At 38.1% G+C, this 11,779-nt stretch overlaps 1 protein-coding gene across 1 annotated transcript in view; it reads right to left on the minus strand.

Moving 5' to 3' along the window:
• Positions 1-11,779, minus strand: part of GAB1 (GRB2 associated binding protein 1) — a 110,058-nt gene that overhangs the window by 63,048 nt on the left and 35,231 nt on the right. The window lies entirely within an intron of this gene.

Below are 11,779 nucleotides of genomic sequence, written 5' to 3' on the forward strand. Positions count from 1 at the left end.
AATACCCTCAAACATCTCAGGCAATGTCAGGACTTGATCAAGGTCTCTGAATAAGATGTCTTGAGATACTTCAACTCAGCCAGCACACTTGGAGAGCAAGTTAAAGCTGAAATGGAAAAATATATCCATACCTTTACATAACACATATTGCAATAGTAAAGTAATCCGCTTCAGTCTACAGGATAGAATAATACTTTGTGAACAGTTTAAAAGGGGAAAAAAATGCAATATTTTTAATGCTTGCCAGTTCATTTACTTTCTTAAGAATTTAGCATTTGATGAAATTCAACTTGATTTTGCATACAAATTATTGGCATATCACTGATATCCAGTATAAACTTGAATTTTGAAATCAGTCACATGAGATGTCGTCTCCTATCATCATGTTATGCCATTTTTACTAAACCAGGAAAATTAAACCTGAAGACTTGGTGTGTACTTGCTCTGCTGATCACATTTCACTGACTGCTGTTGTCTATAACCCGTTAGTAAATACACATGAAACATCAAAAACACATGAAAGAACATTCTCCTCACAGTGTGCATATTTCCCCACTTCTTCACATGCTGGAACAGGTTGTAGTTGTGGGTTTTGGTTTTCAGGTTGTTTTTTTGGTGGTGGTGTTTTGGGGTTTTTTTGACACCAGATCCTAAATAGCTCTTAGACAAAGATCACTTCCTTGCAGAACTGCTGAATAAATAGGCTATATCTGACAACAGAGTGCAGAAAATACGACATTACTGGGGTTCCTCCCTTGCCAAAACAATAGAGTACATGTGTTTTTGTCTCACTGGATGTGCACATGTGCTTATCATACAGTACTTTCTCTAAGCAACAGAAATGGACCAACCGCTCACAACATGCAAGGCAAGTTAGAAGTATTTCTTCTGTTTGTGTGTCATCGTCCCCCCACAGATTAATTGGGCTATTCTTTAATAAAGAAAAATCCGACTATATAGCAACAGTAGTTACTCTGCCAGACTCAGAACAGTAGTCTTGACCTTCCAAAATTCCATTCTAGCAACCCTCACATTATAAAGACTGTAACACTGGAGTCCTAGAATTAGAAACATTTGTTTTTCATTTTAGCTTGCTATCAAAAAACAAAGCTCAAGTATACCACTAGACAAGTATACTACTTTTCATTTGAAATTCCATGGTTTTCTATGAGCTCAAGCAGCATACCACCAGGTTCTAGTATGAACATGTACTGCCTGCCACACTATTTGTAAATGGGACAGACAAGAGGATAAGGAGTGCCGCTTACACTACACCCCATCTTAGGTCAAGACAAAGGTGACCTTCAGAAAAAACACACTTTATAAAAATGGAGCTGTAATGTGCACTGTTCCTACAGCAAAGGGGAATGCTACATAGGGAGTTACACAAAACAGAAGCATTATTTTAACACTAACAGTACAGAATTTCACAAAGAACAGCAAAGCATGGTAAAACCAAACCAGCACAAGACTGACACTGACTTTAAAAGAAAATTACACCATCATCTGGAATCTTACTTTAAACCACAGAAAGATGGAACAGCCTTCACCAACCTCCAGCTGCTGCGACTTTTATCCAGGAGAAAAACCCAGAAAAATCTCCATTTCAGCATCACTCCAAGGAGAGCAGTACACTTATTTAGCATCAGTTCCCAACAGCAATACAACTGAAAGCTCTGCAATCTGGTAGACTCAATGAAGGTTTTAATCATCTAATGAGATTACCTCATCCATGTGTGGTTTCACAATGCAGTCTCAATGGTAGCCCATTATGCCAGTCCCCTGACATGCAGTATCAATCATACTAATCGGCTTACCCTGCTATCACTCCTACAGCTAGATGACTGCCACGCACAGAAACCAAAACCCCAAACCGTAGAGTTTCTACCTCACAGGAGAAAAAGAAATTGTGAACTAAGTGCTGCCACAACAGTACAGAAAACACTGCTAGCTCCAATTCTAAAATTAATGTAATTTCTATCAAACAGGTTATGAGCCACGTTCCATTTTTAAATCTTACGGACGTTCTATGCTCAATCATAGCAAAGGACAACAGCTCCCTTATGGAGAATATGAAGTTTACATATAACAATTTGCATGTTTAGAGTTAAGAAATTTCACATTGGAAAATCATTAAGCTTCAGAGAACATCAGTAGCTGCCTTTTCTGAAATACAAGCTTCCCCAATTATCATCAAATGGAGCTCACAAAGCACATCACAGTGGGTGTCTTACTGTTACCAATATAAAAATGTTATAGTAATTAATGCCATTCATTTACCAAAGCAAGAAGCATCCAACCTTAAACTAACATAAGGCATGTACCAATAAAACTTGTTCTATTTGACAGATGAGGCCAATGAGAAAATCTAAATATTAAAATTAAACTTAGCCTATATTTTGTTCTCTGGTTGCAAGAGTTAAAAAAACAAACCAGTCCAGGTTCTGATGTCTTCTTAGGTAACACAGGGATCCAGTTGTTGCACACAGTTAAAGAAAAAACAGTACACAGCTCAAAAAAAAACAAACCAAGGCCCTCCGGTATCAGCATTTTACATAAAAGATTAAGCAGCTTGCCCAAAGAAGCACAAGAATCGTAGGCAAAAACCTAAGACATACCTGTGAAATCAGTACTACCTTATCACAACTGGCTTTACCTCTTGCACTTGTCCCGAAGCACTTGAAAATATTAGTGCTAACAATTTCAAAACATCCTCATTCAATGCAAGAAAAAAAAAAAAATACACACAAGCATAAGCACAGGTATTAACACACAGTTATTGTTTGGCTTTTTTTAAAGGCTACACATATCTAGACTTGACTGGGGACTAAAACAGGTCTCCCTAACCCGAAACACCTTCTCTAGTGTATCCTTTCACCATTAGCTGCTTTGAATAACAAGAAGCAAAGAGAAGGGTAATTACAGGAGACCAGATGAGTACAAGGCTATAATCCTGTCATATTTCATAAGGCTATAATCTTGTCATATTTAGATTGGAAATACAAAGAACCACTTAAAATTTAGCACAATCTGTAAAAAGAAAGAATCTCAAAATAAATAAAAAAATAAAAAAAAAAAAAAGAAAAACAAAACACACAACTAGTATGAAGCAGCTTTAGGCCTTTACAACACTGTTGCTGATTATCAGCCCATTTTCCTGGACAAGGTATCCCCAAACTCTTCCGAAAGCATCTCAACCTACTGCCAGGATACTCATTTAAATGTAAAAAGGGAAAACCAGCATGGCAGTGTCAGGGAAAAAAACTCTTTTGATCTTGTTATCCAAAATTAACTGCCACTGACTCAGTTGGCTCAACTGAAGCCAGGATCTGACTCTGGACTCTTGCCTTGCTGAACAATCGGTTTTTTAGAGAGCAAATACCAAAAGGTAACCTTGCGGCATTTGACATTCCAGATAAAACACACCATATTAAAAAAAAACCAAAAACAACCCACCCTACATTTTCTCCTCTGCTTTTCCATAAACATACTCAATCCAAGCAGAACAATACTTCTCAATTTTTTAGGACATTATCTTTGCACATCCCAAGTGAAGGCAGATAGCTCTATTTCAGACAAGCAAATAGAGGCTTACAAATACCTTATCCCTGCTACCCAAATGCATATTAACCCTCCATAATAGAATATAAAAGTGGGTCTTGCTGATTTTTTCACTTGGACTTGATTACTCTTATATTGAATTAACACTTGATTTCTCAAACTTCCAAACAAATGAAGGACAAGACTATGGTCAAGAGTAGTCAGTATGGATTTATGAAATGAAAATCATGCCTGACCAACCTGATTAAATGATTGGTTTAGGGGATTATGGGCGAGCGGTGAATTTTAATTTAACTTGACTTCAGGAAGGCTTTCAGCACTGTCTCCTATGACATCCTCATGGAGAAACCCAGTGATATATGGGCTAGGTAAGTGCACAGAAAGGTGGACTGAAGAGTGGCTGAACTTCCAGGCTCAGAGGCTTGCAGTCAGCAGCATGAAGTCTAGGTGGAGGTCAGTTACTGGTGATGTACCCTAGGCATCAATACCAGACCCAATACTGTTGCACTTCAATATACAACAATAATGATGGGACAGCATGCACCCGCAGCAAGTCTGCAGATAATACTAAAAGGAGCAACTGATACACCAGACTGCTGTTATGGCACTCAGAGGGATCTCAACAGGCTAGAAAAATGGACCAGTGAGAACAACAGTTCAACAATGGGAAATATGAAGTCCTACACCTGGGAGGAATAACAGCAGGCATCAGTTCTGGCTAGGGGACAGCCAGCTGGACAGCAGCTGTGTAGGGATGGTCAGTTTGTCTACCATGGCCTTAAGTCAGCACTGTACCCTCACAGCCAAGGAAACCAACAGCTTTCTGGGCCAAGGCAGAGCATTGCCAGCACGTCAAGAGAGGTGATCCTTCCTCTCTACTCAGTCTGGTAAAACACAGCCAGAGCTCTGGGTCTAGTTCTGAGCTCTGCAAGAGACATGGACATGCTGGAGAAGGTTCAGGGAAAGGTTAGAGGAATAATTAGGGGGCCAAAGCATCTTTCATGAGGGGAGGATAAGAGAACTAAGACTGTTCAGCCTAGAGAAGAAAATGATCTTATCCATACTTATAAATACCTGGTGAGTATAAGTAAAGACAGTGGAGTCTGACTCTTCTCAGTTGTGCCCAGTAAGAGGACAACAGGCAATGGGCACAAACTGAAATACAAAAATTCCATTTAAACATAAGAGCACCTCTTTTTTTTTTTTTTTTGTGTGAGGATGATTGAACACTGGAGCAGATTGCCCAGAGAGGTCTCCATCCTTGGAGGTGCTCAAAATCCAGCTGGACATAGTCCTGAGCAACTTGCCGTTGCTCTGAGTGAGAAAGTTAGAGTACATCTCCAGAGGCCCCTTCCATCTCAGTAATTCTGTGAATATACAAATAATCACTGCACTTGTTGACTGGTTTTAAGTTTTACTGTAAATTCACAAGCAAAAGGATAGTTTGCATAAGCAAAGGCTTTCAAATGCTTTCCCATTTTAAACACCATCTACTGAGCAAGAGCTGTCTGGAAACAAAATCACTTACTGTTTACGACACAACTTGGAATGACACCCCACACAGGGAATACAACTGAAACCGCAAGGCAGGTAGACAAGCTACTATACAACCTGATCTCACCCCGTTTAGAGGTTAAACTGTTAATACAATTTAAAAATGCACAAAATCAAAACTCTAGATAGAAATCACCACTGCTTCTTCCATTATTCTGTCAAAATAACTGTGCTGAGAAAAAAAAAGAGACAGGAGAGAGGAGGGAAGATGCATCTGACTTTGCTTCAGAAAGAAGAGTAGGAAAAAACAATTCAATAATGTTTTACTCCATCTAAAGTATCAAAGATTGACATTAAAAGGAGCATTATTATTCCGCCGCTAGCATAGCACTGAAACCTACCTAGAAAGAGCAATATAGTCTTTGTAAACATGGAACACTGGCAATGCCTAAGTGTTTTTAAACTTCTGCACCTTTAAGAGACCTAAATATTTCATTCTGTCCCACCCAGCAATTTAATAATGTTTCTAAATTTGAACAATATTCCAAAAGTCTACTAACAGCCTTCTGAAACCACTGTGTTCTTTCCCACCCCCCATAAAAAGTTCCTGTTGAAAAATACCGAAATGTCTCTCAGCCTTGCTGCTCAAAGAATTTAACAGGGGGAGAGAGCAGGGAAGGGCATATTCCTTAAACAAACCAATAATTACCTAATTTTGACTCCTTTCTCACACACAGTCAGCTTAGAACAGATATCCAGGACAAAAAGTCATTAGCACAACCAGTTAAAACATGATTTAACTAAGACAATACTATAATGAGAGATGTTAAGCAACCTAAAACTTTGAAATTCATTGGTTGGTCTATCTTTAATAAGATTCCTGATGTTATTACGTTAGTTTCCATAGGGATCCAAAATACTAACTAAATGAAGTCAAAAAAGTATGAGTACTCTCAGTGTGGAACAAATACCAAAAAAGAGACCAACTTCATATGAAGCTTGTTTTATCATTCATCCCAAGTTTGCTTAATGCCTCTGATGTTCTATAAAATTGTCATTCAGACTAAAGTAATTCTAAGCCCAGACAGGAGAGTCACATCAAGCCTAAGGAAGCTGCATTAGGATGCAAGAATTAATTTCTAATAGCAGAGTGCAGACTTTATTGGGTTTCTGTCGCTCATTTATCAGTGGTACCATTATTTTCCCACAATCGTTTTTGTTATTCACAGCAGAAAGGCACACACTCTCAAACAATCACACTACATTGCTGACTAAACCCAGTCTGAGCATCATACAGATATCCAAGTACTTGTTCATAATGGTAAAACACCAGTGAATCACCAAGGGTGCTCAGAGGACAAAGAAGGAAAAGAAAAATATATTGCCCTGGAAACAAACAAACAAAAAAAAACCCCCAACAAAACCCACACCAACAAAAAAACGTCAAACATATCAAGTCATTAGTCACCTTCTGCCCATTTTCCTGGAGGATGGGGGAAGAGCAGTAGGTAAGAATTCATTCTGCAGGTGAACTATCATTCAGATTAAAGACTAAACCAAGAAATAGTCTTTTCAATAGTAACTAACAGATTCATGCAATTCCTGAATTTGCTTATTTTTAAATGATCTCCTAGTTCCTAGTGCAAGGTATTCTATAAGCATGCTGAAATTGCACAAACACATAAGCAACCACCAAACGGGAAAGAATGACAGACAGAAACTGATTTGCAGCACAGGATGAGCAGGAAATAGGGATTTGTGAACCGCAGCTTTTAAAAATAATTTAAAAGAGTTTTCCAATTACTACCATATATCAAGAAATTATCATCTCAAGCTTGGTATGTAAGACCACAATAATGCTTGATGTTTGAAGTAATTTTGGATCATAAAAACGTGTTATTTCTGACACATTTCTTGTTGGTCAGAACATACAGATTGCTCCACACTTCTAACCAAGGGATTGCAATAGGCACAAATGTTGAAAGAAGGTTTTAAGAAATCTCTTCCCACCTGACAGTAATTTCTTTCTGACTCCATTATGATGAAGCAGAGTGTGAAGCTGTACTGGAACTTACACCCACAGAAAACTTTAAAGATGAGAAAACGCTTCTGGAGATGGACATTTGACCACATTACGTATGGGATTGGGGTTGTTTGGGTGTTTTTGTAATTTTGCATATTTAAAAGAGTCTGTCCTGGGAAAGTGCAGGTGCTCCTTAGGCCAGCATGCTTTCAAACCTCACCTACAGGATTTACAATGGATATAGTTCAGAACCACAAACCTCAACATATATGCTGTATGGCACCGCCAAGACCACGTCTGTAAAAAGGCGTATCTCAGCCTGCCCTTGCCGTTCCTGTCTAGGATACTGGAAAACCTAAATGTTTTTCTAGACAAGATAGACACGCACACATATATAGGGAGGCTGATAAATACACTGTATTCAAACAGCTCAGAGCAAGGAACCCTGATCACTCCTACTGATAGTATTCCCTGACCAACTCTCAGACAGGCTAGCAGTGAACGACCATTATCAGGGGACAGACCATCTGAAGAGTAGCAACAGGCTCCAGGGTGTTGTCTTAGTAATAGTCAAAATAAAAAGCTGGCCTAGACAAGTCTTCAGAGGCAGCAGAGCTCTAGCAGAATGAACCCTAGACCTAAAACACTGCTAATAAGCAACCTGTGATATCTTCTAATCTCTGTAGTGCAGATTCAGGTCTGAAAAAGAAGGATAACATCTCTTTTTGGACTCTGCCTCCTGCCCCTAATTTCTGCTACACATTATTACATACAGAGATATGGTATGCATACATCAGAGACAACATGACTTTACAATTATAAATTACCAACATTTGGTAAGGCAGTGATTTCAACCATTGTTCCACGAATACCAAGTAGTCATTTATTAACATATGAATTGAAAGTACATAAGATTTTATGGTATAAGTTTATAGTCAAAAACCAAAATAGAACAGTCTCGCTAATTTAACTTGATTAAAAGCACACTTAAAATACTGCACAAAGTACAGTGGGTTTTGTGGAAGAGGGGGAAGAACTGAAGCACACACATGAAACAAGAGACAAGGCATATGTACTGGTAAGCTGTTCCAGGTGCAAAGTGTCATGGAAGAAACAGACCTGCAAGAAGCAGGAAAACCAATTAATCGGCCCCAGGAAAGATGAAATAACTTAGCATTAGCACACAGTAATACACCCTGTGCATTTTGTGCAAAGCCCTGCCTACACAGGACCAGCTTTATGCCCTCTCCTGCTCTGGAGGGAGATGTGCTGCAGCACACACCCTGTCACCTACTTCTAGGGCCGCAGTTTTCAGAGGCCATCCGTAGGAAAGCTCTCCGTGTAGACAGCACCAGGCTATACCTCTGATACTTTGTCTTCATGATTCTGTCTTTAAGGGAAAGCCACTTGCATTTATTCATACTTGATCAGAGGCACCTCTCAAGATCACGAAGAAAACAACTCTTGTTCATCCGTCAAGAATCCCCCAGCAGCTGTGCATGGGTGCACACATGCTTGCAAATGTATTTTGAAAGGAGAGGGACAACAACAATTGATTTCCTGCAAGTGTAACATCCTGTTGTTTTTCCGAGGTGATCTAGAGAATTATCACAATCCCAGATGTTTACAAGGGGAAAGGAAAAACTGTATTAACTTTGCACAGGATGACACAGTTGACCGCCTAAGTACAATATTCTAAACGCAAATTCAAAGCTTCACTACTTTTTCTATAGGGGGTCTCTGATCCAAATCCTGGAATTGCAAGCTGTAGGACATTAACAAGCATACATTTGAGTTTCCAGCCACTTCAACTGTGTATGAGGCAACGAACTTATACAAAGTATTTTTAGACTTCCTGCAATCAACTGTCCTCCCAGCATTGCTCAATATGACGCACAGTTGTCTGAATTATGCAGTTGTGCTAACATACACTCTAATTTTAAAGTTTCATTTCTGTGTTTTCCATAAAATAAGTACTGTCAAATTTGCTCATGCAAGAAGTTGAATCACAAGTGATTAAGGGTCATCTAAGCTAAACCATATTGTGTAAACGCTTATTAAATTATACTTATAAAAAGTAATTTGTTTTATCTACATAATTGTGTAAACTGAACAAAACTCTAGTAATGATTGGGTGTGTATAGAAAAAGAGGTGGCTAAATTCTGCACAGTAAGTTTTGCCATTACAGAGTCACACAAGCCTAAGGTTAGTCTTGCTTGGAGATAACATACATCTACTGTAAAGGAAAATAAAAAAGAAAATGTTGATTCAACTTTACAGATCCTGCGAGACTGAATGGCCGAACTCTTTAAGAATAGTCCTATTTCCCAGCATAATTTGGAAAATATTCAACAGTTGAATTGTTTTGAGGAGTTGTCAGGACACAGGGTGACTGTATCATCTACGCATCTCATGTATCCATGAAAGGATCAAGTTAGAGCTACATCAGTGCATGTATGACAAGCCAGACAGCACTACTCCAATACAAGATGTTCTTGCAAGAAATAACCATGGACAGGGTGATTACTAATTATTCAGCAGAACTGAGTAACAAATCACTATTTGATGCAGCTCCAGACTATACATTATTATAATAAATACTGTCATTAACTATGATTATGCATTATCTCTAATGAAGAAGCTTCAAATGAAGGAGCCTGCAAATTAGCTGTGTCCTACATCTCAGAGCCAGCAAAGGAATCTTAGAAGTCTTCTGCTACCAATTTGCACAAATGGGTGAATAAGACTGGTCCAATAACATGCTGATGACACTTCTTCCATTAAGGAAACAAAAGATGCCATCAAGATGTGGTGCTGTTATTTTAAACTGTAACTGATGTGTTTCTTTTGGACTATGACCGCTCTTAGTGTACTTTAACACCATGACTGTCATTTACAGAAAAAACTGATAGCTATTTTTGGCAACTGCCTCAATTCATCATCCCCCTCATTACTACCATTATTATTAGAATAACTAAGTCATAGAAAAATTGATCACTCTGTCCCAACTATTCAGAAAAAAATGAGAATAAGTTTCAGACTAAAGCTGATACAGACTGAACTGCTTTTGATTCAAGTCCCAGCTGAAATTGCAATGCAAAAAGAGTACTTAAAAAGTTTTCACAGTCGTGTCCTGTTAGAAGGAAATTTGAATTCTTTGAGAAATGAAATTACAATGATCTCAGTTTCATGTTAATAAGGATGACTGTTTTCCTCAGACTAAATGATAACAGACTAAGAATTTAGATGAAGGAAACAGTCTCTGGAGGGGTGTCCTCTAAAAATGGTGAAGAACTAATCAAAACAATCAGAATTACACTGACTAATACAATCTGCTGAGGCTTACTACAGTATGTGCTAGTGACAGTAGATATCATATTCCTTTTTTCCAGTTGCCATCTTGGTCTTGATAAAACCAAGAATAGTTCAAAGACCTAAAAATTAAACCACACGAAGTTAAGAATCCTCTTTTTAGTAAGCACAGAAAACATTTCTCGTTGAAATAAAAAGGCATTGGATTAACTGTGTAAGTAAAAAAAAAGGCTTTTTTGCCATCTGAGTTTTTAGAACCCCTCTCCTCTTCTGTGCAGCACAACCAGCGGCTCCACAAATGGATTATCCAAAAAGAAGCTTCGCTATTTTGAACAAGTTTCAAACATTTGGTATAGATTGCTCTCCATTGGGCAAGACATATGCAGAAACATTCAAATAACTTTTTTTTTAAAAAACAAAACAAAACACACTATTCTTTCCTTTTTGCATCACATGCAAAGAATTTTCCTGAAATATCCTCTGAATGCAAGACTATTCTTGCTATCACCTGCAGGTCCAAAAGTAGCTTTGTAATTTCAAAGAGATCTTGCCCACAGCTGTGAATTCTAAAATTCTGGTTCTAGGCTACTGCTTTTACCATAGACTTGGTTCGGTTTTAGACATTCAGCAGCCCAAACAGCAGTAGCTTCAAGATCAAACTAAGTTCTGAGCTTTTCAGAAGTTTTTTGTTTGTTTTTTAAAAAAGAAATGGAAAAAAAAAGTCACCAGGCAAAAATTCAGCTGCCATATTGGCTTTGGGTTTGCTTTTTGAATATCAACAGTGACAACAAAAGGTGACACACAGAGTCCAAACAGTCACAGCTCTTGCATTTGGATAGATACTTCTCAGCTGTCATGGTATTAGCCAACTGACTCACTTCAATCTCTAGAAAACACACTTCTAATTTACTAGGGATGCATTAGGAAAGACAGAACCCATCCTGACACTGTAACTCTGTCAGTGTGGAATAAAACCCAGTTTGTAGATCAAACAACTGAAAGGAATTAATATGAGGAGAAAGTATCAGATCCTGAAGAAAAAGCACCCAAGTTCTGTCATGCATCATGTGTCCTTTGTCTTTAGGCCATGAAAGAATAAGAAGAAATACCTCAATAGGAATTATGTGTTTTAACTGAAATTATAATCTGAAAAGTACAAATAATTAATCTAAGAACTATAGATAAAAGCACAGCATAAACAATTTTTTGTTGATGACAACTCCATATCGGGGTGAAGCAATGAGGTTGGTTTTTATGCCAAGAGTACGTAGACTCTTTGTAACAAAGCACAAGATATATTCCTGGTACTCCTAAGAACTTTTATATATATATATATATATATATATATATATATACACACACACACACACACACACACACACACACAC

The sequence above is a fragment of the Athene cunicularia genome, unplaced genomic scaffold (assembly GCF_003259725.1).
Source record: "Athene cunicularia isolate RWA unplaced genomic scaffold, athCun1 SCF_1, whole genome shotgun sequence".
NCBI lineage: Eukaryota > Metazoa > Chordata > Aves > Strigiformes > Strigidae > Athene > Athene cunicularia.